The following is a 13,899-nucleotide window of genomic DNA, read 5'->3' as shown; positions in this document are numbered from 1 at the left end:
AGCTGGTTTACATGTTTATGTGATAAGTGGCTTTAGCTGCAACAAATAAGCTTGCAAACCCATTAGTTCAGGTTTAATCTATAAACCAGCTCCTCCCATTCAATGATTGCTTAAAGCCACTTTTCATTAACCATCATTTATATTAAAAGAGAAGATTTTAAAAAAGGATACACAATTTATCAAGGATATAGGAAAGTAAAAGAAGACTAAACCATATAGGCTCATACATTTCACATATGTAGCTCCACAAACATCTGCTTTTTTTCCGTAGGTTAGGAGAACATACATAGTAGCAACAAAACATAAAACAGAGATGCAGTTTGCAGAATCTGTATTGACTGAAAAATGATCCAAAGGGAGCGACGGAAAGCAGGAGAGAGCATTGTAAGCAAGAAAGGTGGAGGGGGAGAGAAAGGGTCCTGGTCTCACCCTGGCACCCCTTCACCCTTGGGACCCAACCAGAGATGCCCCCCAACAGCACAGTAGCTTTCTTCTTCTTCTTTTTCTCCTTCTGCTTCTCTTTTGTCCCTTCTGCTCTCTCTCTCCTCCATATCCTTACACACACACACACACACACACACACACACACGTGCATCTAGTATTAAAGTATTAAGCCAAAATTGTATTTATTTATTTATACTGTCGTTAGTAATGTCCCGTGTCAGATGTTTTTCTTTCGTTAATCAATCATCTTGCACAAACAAAAATTCGGTGTTTTCTTATTGCAGTATCTCCAAGTGCAAGCAAATAAACTGCAAAAGAGGGAGAGTTGATCGTGAGAGTGATCGTTATTATGTCCTGAATAAAACTATGTAAGGCACGAAGCAGCCTCCACCCTGCGTCAAGTTTCCTGTTAGCTGAGATGTTACAGGAAGTTAATCGATCATACATACAAAACAAAAGCATGGAATCAGTCACGCTTTGGGAAAAAAATAACTTTCAACAATATAAAACACATGAAAAACTTTGTAAGATCGTTAAATCCATTGTGATGCTACTTCATATCTGTAGAGTAGATACAAAAATACCAATTACAAAAATAACATCTATAAAAGAGCGCGTCATTGTAAAAATCGTGACCGGAAGACGAGGGACCACTCTGTCTACCTTGACACCATCACCTTTTGTTGATCCCGGTCCTGCAGCCAATCAGCGGCTGTCAGGGACACATGAACGGTGATAATATCCACGGAACAGGCTGCAGGCAGCAGGAGGAACAAAGAGAGCCGCCCGCTCCCTGTAAAAACTGTTTCCACTTCGTCAACACGGACACATATCGACTTTGCAGAAGCATTTATTAGGTTACTTTGAATACTTCGTCCAAAGTGTCCAACGTCATTCTGCGCGCTAATTCCGACTGGTCGGCTTTGTTGAGGAAAGAGGAAACTTGGCGTCGTGCGAGGTTTGTCGGGTCGCCTTGTTTGAAACCTCCGTGCCTCGGATACGCTGACTGGAAGGTAACGCACGGTAAGTTCACATTTTTCTCTTTCTTAATGCGTCTAATGTTGTGCTTAAAACAACCGCAACAGCGTCGTGACGGTGCTCTGTTGTCGCTTCACATTGCGACAAACAGAAAACTCCCGTCTCAAACTTTCTTGTGTTTTCTGAGGCAGCGATAGAGCCGATTCCGTTCGCTCCCTGCCAGCACACAGCCTGATCCAAATTCACTCACATATGGTGTCATTTTAATACGCCCTTTCTGCATGATAAAAGCACACACATAGAGTAACTAAGTTACATTTAAGACATTTTCTGACATTTTAGTAACCACTCAAAACATGTGCATATAAACATTCTATCAAGTCGCTTATTTGATTTATTAAAAATAGTTCAACTTTGTTGAATTGCTTTGACACACACTAAACGAGGACTTCTGCTGCAGCAATAGTGTCAGTCAATTAAAATATATATATATGACCTGAATTGCTAGTTAGGAAGCCATTCACGTGCTGAAATCACAGCAAGACCCCTGCCACACATTAAAGGACCAGTGTGCAAGATTTAGTGGCATCTAGTGGTGAGGTTACAAATTGCAACCAACTGAATACACCCCACCCCCAACCCCCCCAAGTGTTTAGGGGAACCTACAATGGCTGTGAAACTCATGAAAAGCATGAAAGGCCCTTTCTAGAGCCAGTGTTTGGTTTGTCCGCTCTGGACTACTGTAGAAATATGGCGGTGCAACATGGTGGGCTCCATGGAAGAGAACCTGCTCCCTCTGTAGATATAAAGGGCTCATTCTAAGGTAACGAAAACACAGCGATTCTTATTTTCTGGTGATTATAGACTAATTTAAACATAGGTATGAATTTTATATTCCGTTCCTGATTTGTACACACAGCACCTTTTTAAATGTATCACGTTTTGTTTTGATGTTATAATGTTGTTTTTAAAGCAAAGCACTTGAAGTCTGAGTCATTGACGGTTGTTGCTTCCTTGGAAGAACATTCCATGCCTCATGCATGAATAGATCAAATGATAGATTTCCCAGGAATTACTTCCATCATCATTACTTGTTAGGCCTGTGTCTACTGGAAAAGTGACAAAGAAATTATATATATATATATATATATATATATATATATATATATATATAGAGAGAGAGAGAGTTTTGAACTTCACAGGTGCAGATGTGTTTTTTTTTTTTGGTTTTTTTTTTTTTTTCAAGCTTTGCTTCAACTCAGCAAAGGCTGACATTATTCCAGGTGAGCAAACAATGCAGCCTGATGTCCTAGAAACAAAAGAAAATGTAGTATTTGATTTAACTCACTGCCCATTTTATTTGAAGTTTGTCTGCTGTTCAGAGGCTAAAGACTTTGGCTGTAACTGCACCATCTGCTTTGCCCTCCTGGGCATTGGCAGGCTACTGTCCAGATCAAGTGTTATGCGAGATTTGTGTGGGTGGACCACAGCAGATGGTGAGATGGAGAACATAGCTGGCTGATGTGGTAGCTAGGCTAACTGTTGTGGTGGGTTTTTTCCCCTTCTAGTTTTCAGTTGTGGTTGGAGTAATAAACAAACAAAAACCATAATCTTTTAACATGTAAGAAGTTTGTGTAGGGCGGCTGCATCGTGGTCAGTATGACAAATGGTTTGAATGTTAATTAGCTTCCCTGAACTGTTGAAAGCAGGCTCATATGCTGCCATCACAGAGGAACCATTGACCCCTGCACTCTATTTCCCACCATCTGGGGTTTGACCCAGTGACCGTTGTGACATCAGTTGACCTGTGTTCCCTTTCACCACGTGGGTGGGTGGCATAAACATGCCCAGCTCCTCAGTATTCTGATGTCAGCACTAGTTCTCTTATCATCCTCAGTCTACCCAGAGTCAATGGAAACAAATAAAAGGATATTGGTCACTCTTGGCCACTTCCAAGGAAAAGGTTGGACCAGTGTTTTGACCTTTCCTGACATTGTGCACAATCGATTGCACCCCCAGTATGTTTTTATGCATGCCTCTGTGTATGTGTATTAGAGCCCGACCAATATACCGGTCAGCCGATATTATTGGCCGATATCAGCAACTTTTTTTTTTTTCAAGTTACATGGACAGCATTTTATGTATATTTGATCCTTTTTATTAATTCAAGTTTAATATACATGTACATGTTTTTTTTATTCTGTTTTTTCATTTATAGTTATTTATAATTAAATTCCCAGTGAATCCCAGTCATTTTATACAATAAAGTTTATTGTTAAACTGTACAATATCATGCCTCCATTACATATCATTGTCACAAATGTTTGATAACCACATTTGAGGAAAAGAAAAATATGTGTTTATGTATATATTTTGTATATATTATTGGCCATATATCGCTGTCGGAATTTTTTACTCCCTAGTATTTGCATCGGCTCCAAAAATCCAGTATGGGTCAGGCTCTAGTGTAAGACTGAGAGAGATGGAACACAACCATAGAAATAAAATGTGTAGAATGGACATTATAGTTTACAACAACACTTTTCTGGATCAACTTCTGTAACAATTCTGTTTCTGGCTTAGGACATGCCACTGAAATAGTCAAGTCAATTTTATTTGTATAGCCCAATATCACAAATCACAAATTTGCCTCAGGGGGCTTTACATTCTGTACAGCAGAACAACATCCTCTGTCCTTAGACCCTGGATTTGGATAAGGAAAAACTCCCCCCCCCCCCCCGAAAAAACCGGGAAACATGAAAAAATGGAAGAAACCTCAGGAAGAGCAACAGAGTCCCTCTCCCAGGACGGACAGATGTGCAATAGATATATGTGCAGAATAGATCAAGAAAGACAAATTACAGAAATACAGTATAGCCAACAGGATGACTAAATTATAAAGGATTTATAATGCATATGAAGCATATGATTTAAGAGGACACCAAGCAACTTCCAGGTGCTGCCAAAACAGAGTAGGACCTGAGCCATGCGACCTCCATCACCATGGAAACCTGGGAAGAGGACAGACTACACATGTACACAGGGGAGACTCACATCATACCATTTACACACACACACACAGAGGATGAGAGACAGGAAACCACACACAAAGGGGAGAGAGAGAGACAGGACATCATTCACACGAGACAGAGAGAGATGAGGTGAGGCGAGGCTGAATCTCCTGCAGGATGAGGAACCAGAACCAAAACCTCTGGAAATGGTACCGACAGCCAGGGAAGCAGACTGATTGCATGGTGGGCGATGGTCCAGCAAAGACACGCCTGAGAGAGGAAAAAAAACTGGACACCACAGTGACTCACCATCGCCTCTTGATGTACAAAGTGTTATGTCGAGACAGGACAGGACGGGCCGGGTTTATTCTTACATATAGCACCATTTGAACACATTTTTGAGAAGCGTTCATAAAATTCTTTTTTTTTTTTTAAAGAATTAAAACCAAGATACAGCTGAAAAATAATCTTTGGAAAGAATTTAATGGCAACATTTGTCTTTGACATATCTCCACTGGAATTTCCTGTTACTTATCACCCATATATACACAATACAGTGTATGTGTGATAACCTCATATTATCCTGTCCAATGTATCAGTCAAGCTCTAATCAGTTTGATAACTTTGGACCCAACAGTTGGAGCCGGATATATCTTTGTGTCAGTGTTATCAGCTTCTATGGAAGATTTGATTGAGAGATTGTTTCTGAATGAAGGCCTAACATTGTGACAGAGCACTACATGTGCCATAACACACTGTCTACCCTGCTGAACAATAAGTAGCACACAAACCCTGAGAAAGCTGCATTCATTGCAGAATAGGGCGGACAGCAACAGTCTGCATTTTGAAATGTATTTGTTTGTTTTGTCAGTTGTCTTGCACAACAAAAATGGTTTTGTCATTTAGTCACCCTGCATTTCTGATGTGGAAGTGTAAACTGTGAAGATGGAAACCTATTTCCTTTCCCATCTAGGTTTTGCTACTCGATTATAGCAAATCAGATTTCTTCTAATAGAGTGTGGAATCGTCTTTTTGTTAAATGCTACCTGCGCTTGTTTTTCTCCTCCGTTTATTTGTCTGTTGAATTGATGTAACAGGTCCATCCCAAATAAGTCCTCACTGCTGCCCCATGAGACACAGCATATGAAATATGACACCAGCTAGACAAATGGCACATTATCTTGAAGATTAACTTTCAGCGTCACCATCCAGCAGTCAGTGGTAATGACCTGACAGCTCAGCCGTGCACTGTCTGTGGTAGTTGAATGATACAAACATTATGTTCACAACATCACTTGTCAGAGTATTTGTTTAATTTATGTTGACAACTGAGTAGCACAGCAATCATTTCCCACCTCATCTGTCCGTCCTGTCTCAAGTAGCAAATCAGTTCTAATGACAGCTGTGGGTGACACCCAGGTAATGAGAGCTTACTTTCCTTTCACTCTTCTGCTGCTGCTGCTGTAAACCCATCCTAACATCGATCATAAAAACAAGGTTCCAGCGTGCCCTGCTTCTGTTGGTCAGGATGTGGATGTGAGATCCATTATTAACAAGAATTATGTGATTCAATGAATCATGATTCATTTTTTGATCACAGAATGATCACAGCTGCAAACTTCCAATCACAGACACACCTTCACTTGATACAGGACGCTCGCTTCCAGGATGTTGGCTGCTCTGCCATGACTGCTACCTCTGGTAATGGTGTATCCGACGTGTGCTACCGATGGTGGTAAACAACACATCGTTACTCTGTACCGTCAGTGGATTTCCATCGCAGCCCTTAAGTGCAGCAGAGAGGAGAGAGAGGTGGTTGAGGAAGACTGAGTGGCAAGAGAGGGATATATGGCTCAGATAGCAGAGATAACACGTGAATTTTTGTTTCAGAATGAAACACAGAGAAAATGATCAGGACTTGAGTTTATAAGCCTGAGAATCTTGACTTGAATTAGGTGACGTTACTCTCTAATGAAGGTAGCATATGTTTTCCTCCCATTTTTCCAAATTTTGTAGCTCAAAAGAGGACAATGAACAAAAGACGTTTTTCCTGTCGGTTTGGCATTTCAGTTTGAGCAACTTTTCAGACACAACCTGTAGTTTTGGATTATTTCCAGTGAATTCCCGTCAATGGCTTTGCAACAATTTTGGCACTGGTCTGATGACACAGTTCCCTCTGTCTGCTATCAACAATTCTTGTTTTATCCGACCAACAGTCATAAACCCAAATATATATTCAGTTTACTATCTGATAAGACAAAGAAAAGTAGTAAATCCCAAAAATGAGAAGTTAGAAGAATGTTCAGCATCAGGATTTTCAACTAATCACTTCAGGTCTATCCACATATCTCCTACTTGAAATAACTAAAAAAAACTCACAGAATTCTAAACACACATTCAGAAAAGGTTCACAGAAACAATGTCCAAAGTCACACTTACAACAGAATGAGATTTAACCCCGTTTCCAAATAATTGCTGATGGATTTTAGTCAGCCAGCAGCATCACGTCTGGAGATATTTTTGCTCTGGATAGAAACATCATGTTCACACTCCACACTTTCACACTATGTACCCAGTCACGTAGCCCACACTCTTACACACGCTCACACACACACACACACACACACACACACACACACTCACTCATCCACACAGTAGTACAGTCACACTATCAGAGATGCGGCTGTTTCAGCAGGGGAGCACTGTAGCTAGTGTGTGTGTGATGCTGACTCAGTAGAATGTTAATGTTGTGAAATCCCATTAAGAGCATTCCGGTGCAGAGCAGGGCCTTGCCTGGGCTTTACGGGACAGCGGGTCATTTTGAAAGGCCAGCAGCGCTCTTGTGTTTGCACTGTGTAATAGAATCTAATCACTTGAGTGGCCCACACTAAATTGAATTGCTCTTTTAAATCTCTGCCACTCATGTTCACTTGCTCTCAAAGGCCATTTAAATGATTTTAGATGAGTGTTGCTGATTGAGAATAATGTTGTTGTTTTTCGAGCCGCAGTTGCGCTTTGATACCTTGTAAATGATACCTTTTCCCATTGTTGTGTGTGTGTGTGTGTGTGTGTGTGTGTGTGTGTGTGTGTGTGTGTGTGTAGCAACAGCAAAATTTTCCATCAGTTGTTTTCACTGGCCTGTCCTGATAAGGTCAGTTGAACAGCAGGAAGCGTATGCAAAGGAGCAGCATTTCCCATCAGGTTCAGCTGTGTGTACCAACCGGTAACAGAGGAGTCATTTTGTGGATTTTTTTGTTGGGTTTTTTTTTTCCTCTATTGGAAAGTATCTTGGTGAAGGCGGTGCTAAGCTGTAACTGCCCAACCTGTCACCAGTACGTCTCTGATAGCAGCACAGCACCACATGCTTCACACTGTCAGTATTGATTAGACGGGACATGAGACCCTTTCCCAGCAAAAGGTCTTCTATAATACGCTGCACCAATTGAAGCAAATCTGACTGTGTTATCACCCTGTAGGCATGTTGTGCATGATTCTAACAGAATAAGTTACTGCACAGTCAGGGTTGCCTGTCGCTGCTGGGTAAGTGATGTGTGTTGAAAATTGGATTCTCACTCAGTTCTTGAAGCAGATGATGGATGTTCCTCCTTACGGAGAGAAGTAGAGAGAGAGAGAGAGAGCGAGAGGAATGTACCACACAAGTTACTGTTTATCTATCAGATCTTAGAAGGATGTGGTGTAAAGCGCTCCTCCTGGAAGAAACTTCCACCCACACGTTTCTATAGTGGTACACTGAAGCTCTGCATTTTGCGTTACATTGAACTATTAACTCCTATGAATGAAAATGACTCTCGACAGCGGTTGTGATCGTTCCTGTATTCACTGAATGTACTGTGTACTCAACATGGCATTGCACAATACCAGAATTTCCAACCTTAATAGCATCTTTATGTAAAAGAAGAAAACAGCCCTCTTGCGCTTGCATGTCTTTATAGTAGTTTATTTGGCACTAGCTGGCCCTTTGCTGTTGTTCAACTTGGTCAGCTTTTTAAATGAAATGGTTCTATGTTGAATAAAGAGCACTATATTTGGCACTTTGCAACAATTTTATGAGATAGTTTATGTAGCCAGGGAAGACATGGGGCATATAACCAGTCAGGGGTTGTCTTTACACAACTACTTCTATCACTTTTTGTGGTACAAATGGTTCAAGTAGTTATTTTTGATAACTAGTTTTATGATCTGGCTCTTTTATAGTTGTGTTGGATGGTGGGCAGATTGAGTCAAATGGTGTACAAGGAGACAAATAAACTGAGTAGAGTAAGAATAGCTGATTGTTTAATAGCTGGAGGAGTGTGGTCGAGGATGGATGTTGTGATTGCCTAAAATAAGACTTTATTAGGGTATTTAATTGAGGTTTAGAAAGCCTCTATTAACTGAAGCTATTATCTCAAACTCTTACAAGCAGAGATCAGAGACATGGTTATAGTATTGACAATTGAAATAGTGTGATGTCATTGAAATCAGTGAAAAGTCTTAAAACTCAACAGGAAATCCATCTGGAACTCTTATATGGATGTGCTGGTAATTTCTCTTAAGTTTCTCTTTCATCTACTAAGGTGTACAGATCCCAACAGCGTCATATTTTTGTGATCAGTGTAGTACCGGTGTGATGGTCCAAACCTGTGTTACTCATTGCGTGGCTCATGAGCCTCATGTGGTGACTGGCATCGCAAATAGGGCTGTCATGGTGAGGGTATTTCCTCTGTGATGATTTAGGGTGGCTCAACAGTGCAGTATGTGGTCATATGCCTATTAGTGCCTCTTTTTTTTTTTATTGTTGTTGTGAAAATCAAGGTATGTTAGTCTGATTATGTGTTAGCTGAATGGAGTGGCAGTACCTGACAAACATGGAAAACACTTTAAATTGTGTTCTGTCAGTAAAGAATGCTGGCCTACCTCTGAGTCCCCTTAAAGCTGGGATTTATGAATGAAGTCTGGCTGGATGCGCCTTTTAGATTATATGATTGGTGGAAAACTACCTTACCCCACAGGTTAAATGGCATCCTGCTTGGCCACGCGGTAACTCGGGAGAGTTTAAACATATAACCGAGACTATATATTCATACAAGACTTGTTTTTAATTAGTGAGCATCAGCATCGACCCTGAGATGCGGCGGGCAGGAAGGGCCTAACCTCATGAAAAAAAAGAAGAAACATGAACATAACACAATTATGGTGGTTGCTTACAATCCACCACGGTTGGCTTGTCTACAGTGTGGTATTGCGATATTGTGGGTATTGCAACAGCCCTAATTGCTGCTAATAATTATGATTACCTGGTTCTGAATTGGAACCGGTTCTAAAATTTGAAGAACCTGGGGTATTTTTAAGCTTGGTTCTGTTATTGTTACTTCTATACATTTAGGTGTAACTTATGGTTGCACTGCAGCCTCTCCTCTCTGTCCTCTTTCTGTGTCTGTGTTTTTAGCTCCTAACACGTACACACACACACACAACACACACACTCAGAGCAGACAGGCAGTGAACCAGCTGAAGTGAAAAATAACATTTTATCAGTACTTTATCAAAACACCTGTTCAACAAGCATAAACGTATGGAAAAGCAATATTTTCAACCGCTCTTCCCTGCAGTCTCCCATCCACCGCTGGCATATGTTTTACACAACCACAGCGTGCTTGTTAAGCTAGTAGCAAATTGTTAGGAACAAGTTAAAACTAAGATGTCTGTATGTAGCCTAACTGTTTATCTTAGGTTGCAACATATATTAAAATTTGGCAAATTCTTGTAAACTTAGCTACTGGCTGAGATGACAGCCCCCCCAGCCCCCCCCCCGATAGAACCGATATATTGATTTAGTATTGATGTAGAACTGGACAGATAAGGACTATTGATAACATTAATACCGATAAAATCCTAACGATACCCATCTCTAATTATGATGATGCAGCCAATACACATAATTCACTAGAATTGCAACAACAAACTACAAATATAACAAGAAGAAAGTCAAGGAAATGCATGCCTGCTCCTGCTCATCTCAGTATCAAGGTAAGCCTGTGTACATACTGTATGTTGTTACAGTTATGATGACAAATTCATAGGGAGATTAACTTAAGGGTTAAGGTGGATTTTGGTGTTTTGTGATAGAAGTGGCTCTCCTGTTGACACTGTCCTGCCAGCGTGGCACCCATGAAATGAAGACCACTCTAAACCTCGCCTCGGTGCTCTGGCTGTACAAACAGTACTTGCTGTTCTGTACAGAGATAACATGAAAAGCCTACAGCTCAGCTTTATATTCAAAGTGGAAAGGTTAAATCTGACCTGGATGCAGGAAGTTTCCTCTTAAATGTTTAAAGCAGACATCCTCCCCCGTACATCCTACCTCAGTGTCTACCTGCTGCGCTTTTCCTCTTCCCACTCTATGCCTTCTCCTCCTCCTCCTCCTCCACATTACCATAACAATCTGTCATGCAAAACACTGTACCCAAAACACTGGGTTACCGTGAGGGCAGCGTCCACATACACACAACTACTGTGGATCGTCTTACCTGAAATGACCTCATGCACAGTGACGTGTGCATGATGGTGCAAAAATGCAGTCATACATGGCTGCTCGCTGTCAGTGTAGTGGAACAGAAATGGAGGATAACAGGAACATGGTGAAAGCATATGTCAGGCACATGAGAAGGAGGAGTGTATTAATAAAGCATGAGTTCCATGTTTTGCCTTGTAATATAGTAAACCATCACTGTTACCATTACCAGTCTTATAGCTTGAGTTTTTCCAGGTACAGCTCTGTGTGCATAGTAACTCATAACAATGGGAATTGACTTTTTAAATCTATTTAATAAAAATGATTGTGGAGCAGGTATAAACATCCCTTCTGCTGTATAAATTCAATAATATTTCAAGATAAAAACCACTTTGCTCTTTGTAGCCAGAGTCCCCTATAAACACGCGCTGTGGAAGTTCAGTTCAACCTCAGTCAAATTTTAACCACATTAAACACACCCATCATGTCCGGGTTGACTAGTATGTCACGCAGGCAGGTCCTCATGTAGTATTGTGTACAGATGCAGATTGTGTACAGATGCAAAGTTCCTTCCACAGTCCAAAGACATGCAGGTTAGGTGAATCGGTGATATGATTGTGTATGACATTTTGTGATCTGATTGGTGATCTGTTCTGACTGTACGTTCCCTCGCGCTCAAAATGTGCTAATGCACAAACATGTAACCCCCACGTCTACTTTCAATCATCCCATCAGCCTGGCTATTGTACAGCCACACCACACCGGCATGAATAATTGAGTCGTCCTATGTGCTCATGGATGTAATCTACTGGGATCCTATTGCTCTGCTGACATTCCACAGCTTTGTTGCCTGCTGTGTCCTCCTGCAAGATGTCAGGATCTTTGTTCACATACACATTAAGATACTAAAAAAAAATAGCCAATATCTGAATTTTTTTTCAAACTTTTGGCTTGCAGATTCATTGCACTTTTAATTACCTACTTGTTTAGAGCAGTTTGTGGTATGAAGGTACACTTAATCAAGCGTTGCCTGTTGTTCTTTGGCAGAGTTCTCCCGAGGTTAGGACAAACATCTTTTGAGTGTCTCTGGGGCATCTGGGGGAAGGAAGAATTTCGATCAAAGCTACACAAAAACAGAACAGATGCTTTTCACACTACTGTCTTTATCCTCCCTACCCCCCATCACCCCCCCTTTCCAAATTTTGTTTTGCATGTTTAAATGGATCAGTCAAATGCTTGAGCACAGCAACCCATTATCCAAGTTAATTCACACCATGTTTGACTGTAGCTAATGACTTATTTTCTCGCGGGTAAATGAGGCCACAAGCTCAACTGTGGCACATTGAGCTAATTTAGCCGCTAAAGTGACATGGCACTTTTGATCTGCTAACAAGCCTCCCGGTTAAGCTCCATGTCATCCAAACCATCCTTTTGGCCTACATGCATGCGTGTCAAGTCGTTTTTGAGCATGGCCAGTTCCACTGTTACAATATGCTGCTAATTGGCTGTTTTTTAGTGGAGGAAATATGTCAACGAATGAGGCCGTTTCTGTCGTATTTCTGGCTCTGCAGAGATGACAAATACACTCCAGACTGAACATTCAGTTGTACTTTTGGAGCGTTCTTGGAGACACGGTGACAAAAAGTTGTAGCTAGTTGTACAAGTGCTCCGATTTGTCTAGTTGTTTTTATTTTTCATCATGGTGTACTTCTGTTGCTTACCAGGAAGGATAGAGAATTGGTGTGTGAGAATGAGGCTTTTATCACCTCAGTAAAGATGTGTGTACCGTAGATCCATTTTTCCTTTTAATATTGCAGTCTTATTTATTTACAGTATTTACTTATTGTCGGTTGAGCCAAGGTGCTGGGCATCACTGTCTTGGCTTCATAATTTTAGCTGTCTTTAGGCTGAAGTGTGGATGTGTGTACTGCTTGGTATTTTGTGATTTATTTATGGTTTCTCCAGCAGTTGGTTCCCTTGAAGATTGCAAGGAGGGGGTAGTAGAGTACCCTAGGGCTCTTAACAAGGTTATTTATCATCACACCACATTGGCACTCTGCACGCATTTTTATTGTGCAATTTAATGGCCGCTCTGGTGGCCACTATTTCAGCTGAGGCCCATATACGACAGACAATAGAAGTGATTGGTCGCTTGAGAATGTTTTTGGATTGAAACACAGGATTGGAAGGAGAGAAGGTAGATGAGGCAGAAACGATTGAGGACTGTTGTCTCCCAGGGGCCTTCTACTGATAAATGGTTCACCCTCTCTTCCCTCTAACCATCATTAAAAATGTCAAATCATTAAAAGCTGCAGTTCTCTATAATCCCCCCCCCCCCCCCCCCCCCCCCACTCCCCCTCTCTCTCCCCCAAACTGATGCAAGACATCCTCCGCCAGGCTCATCTGGCCTCTCCTTTCCTCTTGTGGAGTATGTTAAATTGCACTCCCAAGTGTTTCAGAGCTAAATTGAAGTTGCACTTCAGTCACTGTGCGCTGATTGTCCTTTTGTAATTATCAGTTGACAATAATATGTCCAGGAGGAGAAAGCAGAGCATATTGGCAGTACAACAGAAGCTAACAAATACCTTTGCACTAGGTTCAACGCCTGAGCAATCATGGAAATTACAACACTGAATGCACAATGGGTCAGTGGTGGTTTTAATGGTTGTTGGCTTGTGACTGAAAGATCCCCGGATTGGCAGGATAAATACGGGTGGGGAAGTGAAAGAGCTGAACTTGTACGTCCCTCATTACCACCGATGTGCCCTTGAGCAAAACTCTTAACCGCCCTGCTGGAACAGTTGTGGGTTAAGGGCCTTGAATGAGGGCATTGTGTTTCTGAAAAAAAGGATGTATTATTCTCAGTAAAACTGCTCTGGGTAAATGGAGGTTAGAATTAATAGGTGGTGTTTGACTAGAGAAAAGTCACTTCATAAAATACCCACACACCAG

At 41.2% G+C, this 13,899-nt stretch overlaps 1 protein-coding gene across 1 annotated transcript in view; it reads left to right on the top strand.

Moving 5' to 3' along the window:
• Window positions 1-1,158: 1,158 nt before the first annotated feature.
• LOC122984021 (SPRY domain-containing SOCS box protein 4-like) overlaps window positions 1,159-13,899 on the top strand; it is a 45,025-nt gene continuing 32,284 nt past the window's right edge. The window contains exon 1 of the mRNA XM_044354276.1: window positions 1,159-1,467. The gene's annotated coding sequence lies outside the window, so the exon portion shown is untranslated. The remainder of the gene's footprint in view (window positions 1,468-13,899) is intronic.

This window comes from Thunnus albacares, chromosome 6 (assembly GCF_914725855.1).
Source record: "Thunnus albacares chromosome 6, fThuAlb1.1, whole genome shotgun sequence".
Classification (NCBI taxonomy): domain Eukaryota; kingdom Metazoa; phylum Chordata; class Actinopteri; order Scombriformes; family Scombridae; genus Thunnus; species Thunnus albacares.
Note: the sequence above shows the minus strand (reverse complement) of the source record. Positions and strands in the feature narration are given on the sequence as shown.